Source organism: Dipodomys spectabilis, unplaced genomic scaffold (assembly GCF_019054845.1).
Source record: "Dipodomys spectabilis isolate Male_0828 unplaced genomic scaffold, ASM1905484v1 ptg000116l, whole genome shotgun sequence".
In the NCBI taxonomy this organism is placed as follows: Eukaryota; Metazoa; Chordata; class Mammalia; order Rodentia; family Heteromyidae; genus Dipodomys; species Dipodomys spectabilis.
The window spans coordinates 2,458,764-2,468,146 of record NW_024870793.1 but is presented as its reverse complement, the minus strand read 5'-3'; positions in this window follow the sequence as shown (position 1 = coordinate 2,468,146).

Below are 9,383 nucleotides of genomic sequence, written 5' to 3'. Positions count from 1 at the left end.
TTATAATGTAACTGCTTGTGTATCCCTGCCTTATGTATTTTTGGTGGGAAACTTTAAATTTTCTCCTACTATTTCTTGTTTCAATTGTCGCCTGTATTCTTGTGTTAATTCCTCTCCTAATTTTAATGACAGTGATAGTATTATGATTTTACAACGAAGAACTTATATTTGGCTACCTGTTAAATTAGGAAGAGAATGGTCCCAAAATCCTTTGGATAGTGTTGTTATTGAATTTTTTACCAAACTGCTAAAACGTACAAAACATATGATTGGAGCCATTGTGGCTGTGATTTTAAGCTTAATTGCTATTACCACTTTTGCTGCGGTGTCTGGAATTGCCCTGCACACTTCCTTACAAACTAAACACTTTGTGGAAGAATGGCACCGGGATTCACATGAATTGTGGGTCTCACAGGTAGAAATTGATGCTTGATTACAAACACAGATTAATGTTGTTAAACAGACAGTGGGATGGTTAGGAAAAAAGTTATTGGTTGTGGAAAAACAGTTATTGTTAAAATGTGATTAAAATTCGACTACCTTTTACATTACTAATGTAAAATATAATAAATCTTTACATGATTGGAATATAATACAACAGTATTTATCTAAAAATTCTACTGCTGCTCAATTGATTGCTCAGTTGCAATTTAATGTACATGATATTTTTGGTAAACAATTTACAAATGATGATGCTTCTAATATTGCTGATACCTTTATTAAACAGTTGGAAGGGTTGGATCCGAAAGGAATACTACAAAGCATTTCACATACTGCTAGTGGTATGGAAATTATTATTGTTATTATTCTGTTTGCGCTTGTGCTGTTATATTTGATTTTTATGAAGCCAATGCAAGCTTCTATGATAACCCTGTGGAAAGCTTTACTTTTAAAACAAAAGAAAAAAGAAGGAGATTGTGAAGACTCAGGGTCTATGTTGAGGGGGCAGAATGATGCAGGCTCCAGCCTTAGGATTGTCTGAGGACTGTGTTTGGGATTAGGAAAGCTCTTGGAATGCCAGGCTAGAGAGGGAAAACCTTCTCTCTCCCTATCTCCAGACACATGTCACAGACTCCTGAGAGCTGAGGAAGTAGCTCTTCTGCTTGCTTAAGCATAGGTGAACAGCTGGTCAAGCATTTTCCTGAGATTGAAGAAGTGGTTTGAGCTTGCTCTAAAATAGTTTAGATAATAATATACCTAGACATTGTCTCATAGGTTAAGTAAAAATGTATCTGTGGAAATTTTTTGTGTGAATGTTTTCTAACCAAATCTTGGCAAAGATTATGCTTGCTTGTCTTTAAATACCCACTAACAATAAAACACAGCATGCAGTGGCAATTGCTGTTTGCATGCTGCATCCCCTGTGTCCTGGTGATTTCGTGACCCTTACCCAGGGACCCCAACGCACTAGACGTTGACAATCTACCACTTCTTGTTTGCACACACCCATTCTATGTATGAATGTACTTTGTCCATGTTAACCAATAGGGTAGTACTCACTCTCTGAGGAGAAAAGTTCCAGAGTATAACTCTATGACCACATTAAAGGGTGTAGAATTTAAAGTATTTTGAGACAAACATTGATATTTGAATTGGAAGGCTCCTTAGGGATATTTTCTTGGAGCTCATTAGTTTACCCAGGAGAAATATAAATATTCACACACTTTGGAATTAATTAGTAAGTAACTGAATTAACACTAGATCCTAGACATTGTGTTATTACAAGTCACCATTGTATTATTGTTACATCAGAATCCTTCCCTACTTGCATATGTGTATCAGAAAATGAAAGAAAGGCATTAAAGCAAAATTTCTTATTTTTTAGGCATTTAATCCTTGTGGGGAGGGTAATGTCTGAACTCTTCCATTCAATAAATGCTTGAAGTTTATAAGAGCATTTCCTACATACAAGAATATGTGGCAGGTTGATTGGCAGGGTTATTTCAGCATGGAGATATCCTTAACAAGAATTAGATTTAAATAGAGCATATGGCAGTTATGACGTCTCAATGGATATTGAGGCATTTTCTATTCTAAAGAAGAATCAATTTGAGGAGTCTTCAATAACATCAGTAAAACTGTAAGTTCAACCTAGTACTTGATGTTACTTGTTCTACATTTATAATGAATAGGCTGATAAGATGTCCAAACATATCTAATGATATTTCTATAAAATCCCAAACTGATGTAGATACATGGGTCACTCATTGGAACTGTAGGGCAAATTAGGCTTGTCTTTGCTGTAGTTCAATCCATAATCTCCTGGCCAGTCTTCAAAAATATTCACAGAATATCTCTAAGTAAAGGTCATGACAGTTACATCTGTATAATTCTTCTAAGGTCAGGATAAGAGCATTTGTTCCCAACATTTAAAATCAACAGGATCTGTTGAATTCATGGATCTAGAGTTTTATTTCATAACAAAATTTCATCAATATGACTTACATCTCTACCAGTTCACCAAAACACTGTTCTTATTGAACTTGTCTATGTCCTTTTAGTTTTCAAGTCCAAATAGCATATTTCCTTCAATACCTCTGTAAGTTTTGACCTTTTCTTCCTGCAAATTCTTTCCTTTCTTTACTTCTGTAAATCTGTTTTTATTACTTTCTTGTTTCCTCATTTATCTCTTTCTTCCAATCTTGTCCACACTGGTGCTCAAATTGCTTACACTTATGTCATAACTTTTCTTTTCCTCTTCCCTTTAATAATGCCCCCAATTTTATCATTCTTTTTCATATTCATGGTCGAGGATATTTTGATGATGTCTAAAAAGATCTATTGGGCTGGGAAGGTAGCTCAGTGGTAGAGAGCTTGACTTGCATGCATGAGGCCCTGGGTTCAATTCCCCAGCACCACATAAGCAAAAAGAAAAAAAGCTGGAAGTGACACTGTGGCTCAAATGGCAGAGCACTAGCCTTGAGCTGAAGAGCTGAGGGACAGCGCCCAGGCCCAGAGTTCTGGCCCCACGACCGGACCCAAAAATAAAAATAAAAATAAATAAAAAGATATATCTTTGCATCTGTTTAATATAAACTTTAGAACTATCAGAGAGTTTTTTCCCCTAAATCCATCATTTTCACCTGTAATCCTTTTCACCAAGAATATCACTAACACATTTGCCTGGTCATAGATGTAGAACCCTTTAGATTTCTTCTTATCCTTCTACTCCCACCCATTAGATACGATGAATGATCAAGATTTTCTCAGTTTCTATCACTGATATGATTTCTTGTTTTCTTTGTTTTTGTTTTTGTTGGTCGTGGGGCTTGAACTCTGGGCCTGGGTACTCTCCCTGTGCTCTTCAGCTCAAGGCGAGCACTCTACCTCTTGAGCCACAGCACCACTTTGGGTTTTCTAGTGGTATTTATTGGAGATCAGAGTTTCATGGACTTTTCTGCCTGGGCTGGCATTGAACGGTGATCCTCAGATCTCAGCCTCCTGAGTAGATAGGATTACAGGAATGAGCCACTGGCACCCAGCACTAATATGATTTCTATGTACTCCTTTTTATGCCCCTGACACAAGTCTGTTTCATGTACTCATCACTGGTCACCTAGTCTTAAACAACTTTTTACATAGTCTTTTCATATTGATCCTCTCCATCACCAAATTACTGCTCCTTGTAAGCATGCAGAGGGAAGAGCTCAGACACAAATTCTAGTATCATTATTTACTCACTACATTGACTGTTGGGCCTTACATTTCTCATCTGTAAATGGATGTAATCTACCAGAAATATTGAGGAATACATTTGCTTACTCCTAGAGCAAGAAAAAAGAAAAGTGAAGAGTCCTTACATTTTCCACCTTAGCATACAAATAAGGAAATAATCAAATTCAGTTTGTTGGTATAAAGTCACAAATTGTTTCATCCAGAAGTAAAAATAAGAGGAGTTCCAGGAAGATGGCGGAGGAGAAGCTGGAATCTGAACAAGCTCTCGCATAGAAAGCAGTTTTAGAGTTCCAGTGAACAGTCCTAAGCCAGAGAATCACACCAAGTGTGCCATCACAGGACAGAGAGTTAGACAAGAGAGGGGAAGCCAAGACAAGGAGACACATCTGAGCGCCTGCCAGCAGCCGCCGCGGCAGCGGCAGGGTCGCAGCAGCAACCGCAGCAGCGGCCATACCTGAGCGCTCACACAGAGAGTCTGGGACGAAGGAGCCAGACGCAGCGGGCGAGAGGATTCTACTCAACACCAGCAAGAACTGACAAGGAGCTGACATCTTCATCCTGCAGTCTGCAGACCAGAGACGACCCAGCATCCAAGACTCGGCGTGAGTAGAAGCCAGACTTCCTCACTCCTTCTCAGGGAGCAGAGGAGGGAAGGCCAACCCTCCCCGCCCAGCACCGGTGATCTCCATCTTGGATACCGACAAAGCTCGGAGGAGCTGCTAGCTCCTACTCAGGCCTTGGAATAAAACGAGTCATTTAACAGGTCACAAGAACTTAACGGTGAAGTGACTTGCCAGACTCAGCTCCATCCAGGGAAAAGTCACCCAGCTCAGGCACCAGCCATTGGAGTGGCTTTCCTCACTGGGTAACCAGAGCCAGAGGCTGCCCCTCCATCTAGCAGCCTCCACAATCAATTGAAAAACAGAAACCCTGAGAATGGCTCCAGGGTGGGCTCTGTGAATTTTTCACAAAATAGCCCCAGGGAAAAGCTACTGTTTGTTGAAAGGCCTCAACTCTACCAGAACCTAGCCTCATCACCCCTCTTTTGTGATTCTCAAAGCAGATCACCCTCCCATTAAACTAACCTGGGAGGGGGATCTCAAAATCTTGGGTAAAGCAGAGCATTTTTCTGCCTGTTCGAACAAACTGACTTAAGAAACCAATCAAGCCACAGGACCTCAAGCTGACCAGAGACTCCAACAAGAGGCTGGTTACAAACAAAAGGGAGATACAGGATTCTTCCTACCCCTCCCAAAAAAATCAAAAAAAAAATCAAAGAACTTTTTTTTCTTCTTTTCTTTTTTTTTTTTGGTACCTTATATATATAAAAATTTTTTTTTTCCTTTTCTAAAACTTTTATTCATCTTTAATTTTTGCCTTTTTTGAAAAAATAATTGTTTTCCAGTAACTTTTTTTCCCTCTTATAATTTTTATTTTAGGAATACGTGAATGTACGTTTTCCTTTCTTTTCTTGTCTTCTCTCTCTTTTTCTTTCTTTCTTAATTATCTTTTTGTTTTTTGTCTAGCTCTACTGAACTTCTGATCTTTTTTTTCTTCCTTTCTTATCCTTTTCACCTTTTCCTTTCTTTTGTTCTTCTGTATGTGACTTAACTCTTGTCCTGCACATCCTCAGATAAACCCATAGTTAACTAGTAGACCCTATCCCCCATTGTGTACACACTTAATCCACAAATTTATTACTCAATCCAAAACCTCTGAGACTTAAATTTCTTAATAGCAGTACTACCTCTTTATACCTATATAATATTTTAAGCATTTTTTAAGTTTTTCACATCTCCTCTATCTCCCTCCTGTTTTCTCATTATATTCACATTCCTCTCTAAATAGATGGTCTTTCAATCTCCATAACTATATTAATTTTTACGTTTCTGTTTTTTTTTCTGGTCTCTTTTCATTTCCCTTTCCCTTTCTTCTTTTTCTCTCCCTCTCTACTTGCATCCTACCCAACCTATTTCCTGCATTGAGATTAGGACATAGTTAACTCTCCCTGTGCCTCCCCACACCAATCTATTCCTAATTTTTACCCACATCTCTCCCTAACCCTAAAAATTTCTGGTTTTCCAAATTCTTCTCTGCGGTTCAAAGCCCATTAACATATAGTTGTTTGATGTTGAATAGATGTATCTGTTGAACTAGATTGTATCTGTAGACTATTGACTGTATAAATGCAAACGTTGGTTGATGGTTGCCTTAAGATAGTGTTTTAGCACAAAAGTGGTGCTATTTTCATCTCAAATGGGCAGAGTAAGCCGGAAAAACACAAGAAAAATGGCAAATCCGGGTATCTCAATTCCCAATCTTGATAATCAGGGGTCAGATCAGATAATGAACAATCCAGAAGAGAGTTCCCAAATAGCTCTACAAACACTGGTGGCAAACATGATAAATGAGAAGTTTGACAACTTACAAAGGACTCTGTATGAGCGTGATAGGGAGAGAAAGGAGGCATCCCAAAAGTTTATACAGGAATATCATAAGCGTGAGGAAGCTACTCAAAAACTGATACATGATTTGCGTGAACAAATCGAGAATACTCAAAGAGAAAGGGAGGAATGGCGTGAGCAGGCTGAGAACACTCAAAGAGAACTGCAGGAATCCCACGAACGGGAGGAAAGAGAACTGCAGGAATCCCACAAACGGGAGGAAGCTAATCAAAGAGTAATTCAGGAATTGAGAGACCAGGTAGAGAACACACAAAGATCAGTAAAGGCATTCATGGAATCCATTAACAAAGAGCTGAAGGAAGTCAGGGAGACCACAAAGGGAATGCTGAATGGAACCCAACAGAAGGAATGGGAGTCCAAAGAAACCATAACCAATCAACTAAGTGATTTGAGAACAAACACTGAACACCAAATTAAGGAAGTAAAGAAATTCATACAAGACCTAAAACAGAGCTTCAACAAAGAACTTGAAGCCATCAAAGCTGACCAATTAGAAGGAAAAGAGATAAAAAACAAAGTAGAGAGTCTTGACAGCAGGTTAGACCATGCAGAAGATCGAATCTCAGGGATTGAAGACAGCCTAGATATTATAGAGAAAGAACATACAACCATCCAAGACAAGTCCAAGAAATATGATAGATCTATCCAACACCTGGAAGACACCATCAGAAGGCCTAATCTAAGGATAATGGGTGTAGAGGAGCACCTAGAAACAGAAGTTAATGGTCTAGGAAATTTGTTTAACAGGATCCTAGCAGAGAACATCCCAAACATACAAAAAGATAGGCCTATTCAGATACAAGAAGCTTTTAGAACCCCAAAGAGACCAGACCAGATTAGGACATCCCACCGTCACATTATAATCCACACAGGATCAACTCAGACCATGGAAAAGATACTTAAAGCTGTCAAGGAGAAAAGGTTAATCACCTATAAAGGGAAACCAATTAGAATCATCTCAGATTTCTCAGCAGAGACAATCAAAGCAAGAAGAGCCTGGAATGATGTATGGCATGCCCTAAAAACAAACAACTATCAACCAAGAATACTGTACCGAGCTAAACTCTCCTTCATAACTGAAGGCCAAATAAAAACCTTCCATAGCAAAGAAAAATTGAAACAATACATCTCCACCAAACCAGCCCTACAAAAGATTCTTAAAGATGTCCTACACATAGAAAACCATCAAGACCGCAACAAAGGCCAAGAAACTGCACCGAAACTGAGAATTCAAGAACCATAGGAAGAACCCAGTTTTCGCAGTCCCCAAGAAGGTGGATAACATGGCAGGAACTCCCAAATACCTCTCAGTCCTATCTCTTAACGTTAATGGACTGAACTCTCCAATTAAGCGACATAGACTGTCTAGTTGGATTAAAAAACAAGACCCTTCTATCTGCTGCCTGCAGGAGTCACATCTTGCCCGTAAAAACAAACACATTTTCAATGTTAAAGGCTGGAACAAAATCTACCAAGCAAACGGCCCCCATAAACAGGCGGGAGTTGCAATCTTAATATCAGATAAGATAGACTTCAAATTAAAATTCGTGAGAAGAGATAAAGAAGGTCGCTACATACTAATTAAAGGATCTCTACTTCAGGAGGATATTACAATTCTAAATATCTATTCGCCAAACAATGAAGCACCCAAATTTATCAAAGAAACACTACTTTCCCTCAAATCCCATATAGATCCAAAGACATTAATTGTTGGGGATTTTAACACACCACTCTCCCCACTAGATAGATCAACTCGGCAAAAACTCAACAGAGAAACCGCAGATCTAAACAGCTGCATAGATCAACTAGACTTAACAGACATCTACCGAATATTTCACCCAGCAGCATCAGAATACACGTTTTTCTCAGCAGCACATGGAACGTTTTCTAAAATAGACCACATATTAGGCCACAAAGCAAACTTGTCTAAATTCAGAAACATTGAAGTTATACCTTGCATTCTCTCTGACCACAAGGGAATAAAATTAGAACTCAACACCAAAAGCCACCAAAGAAAGTCCGGTATCACATGGAGGCTGAACAACACACTGCTGAATCATGAGTGGGTCATGGAAGAGATTAGAAAGGAAATTCAAATGTTCATGCTATTCAACAAAAATGAACACACAAATTACCAGCTCCTCTGCGACACAGCAAAGGCAGTACTCAGAGGCAAGTTTATAGCTCTGAGCTCCTACATCAACAAATTGGAGAGATCTGAAACTAGCAATTTAATGACACATCTAAACCTCCTTGAAAAAGAGCAGCAAGATAAACCCCAATCCAGTAGACGGAAAGAAATAATCAAAATTAAATCAGAATTAAATGAATTAGAATCCAAAAACAGTATAGAAAGAATCAACAAAACAAAGAGTTGGTTCTTTGAAAAACTTAACAAAATTGACAGACCCTTAGCAAATCTTATCAGAAAAAGAAGAGAACACACCCAAATTAATAAACTCAGAGATGAGAATGGAAACATCACCACGGAAACAACCAAGATTCAGAACATTATAAGGGAATACTTCTCAAAACTTTATGCTAATAAGTTTGAGAACTTGACAGAAATGGACCTTTTCCTAGCAAATATTGACATGCCAAAACTAAACCAAGATGAGTTAAACCAGCTTAACAGGCCCATATCAAGCATTGAAATAGAAACAGCAATAAGAGACCTCCCAGCTAAGAAAAGTCCAGGACCAGATGGTTTTACACCGGAAATTTACAAGGCCTTCAAAGCAGAGTTCACACCAATACTCCTCCAACTCTTCAATGAAATTGAAAGAGAAAGCTCACTACCGAACACATTCTATGAAGCCATCATAACCCTCATCCCAAAACCAGGCAGGGACTCATCAAAGAAAGAGAACTATAGACCCATTTCTTTGATGAACATTGATGCAAAACTTCTCAACAAAATTTTGGCCAATCGACTTCAACAATTCATCCAAAAAATCATACACCACGATCAAACAGGATTCATTTCAGGGATGCAAAGCTGGTTCAATATACGCAAATCAATTAATATTATTCATCACATCAACAGGAGCAAGAATAAGAACCACATGGTTATCTCAATAGATGCAGAAAAAGCATTCGACAAGATCCAACACCCCTTTATGATGAAGGTTTTGGAAAAATTAGGAATCCATGGAACATTCCTCAATACAATAAAGGCTGTATATGACAAACCTACAGCCAGCATTATACTCAATGGTGAAAAACTAAAGCCATTTCCTCTTA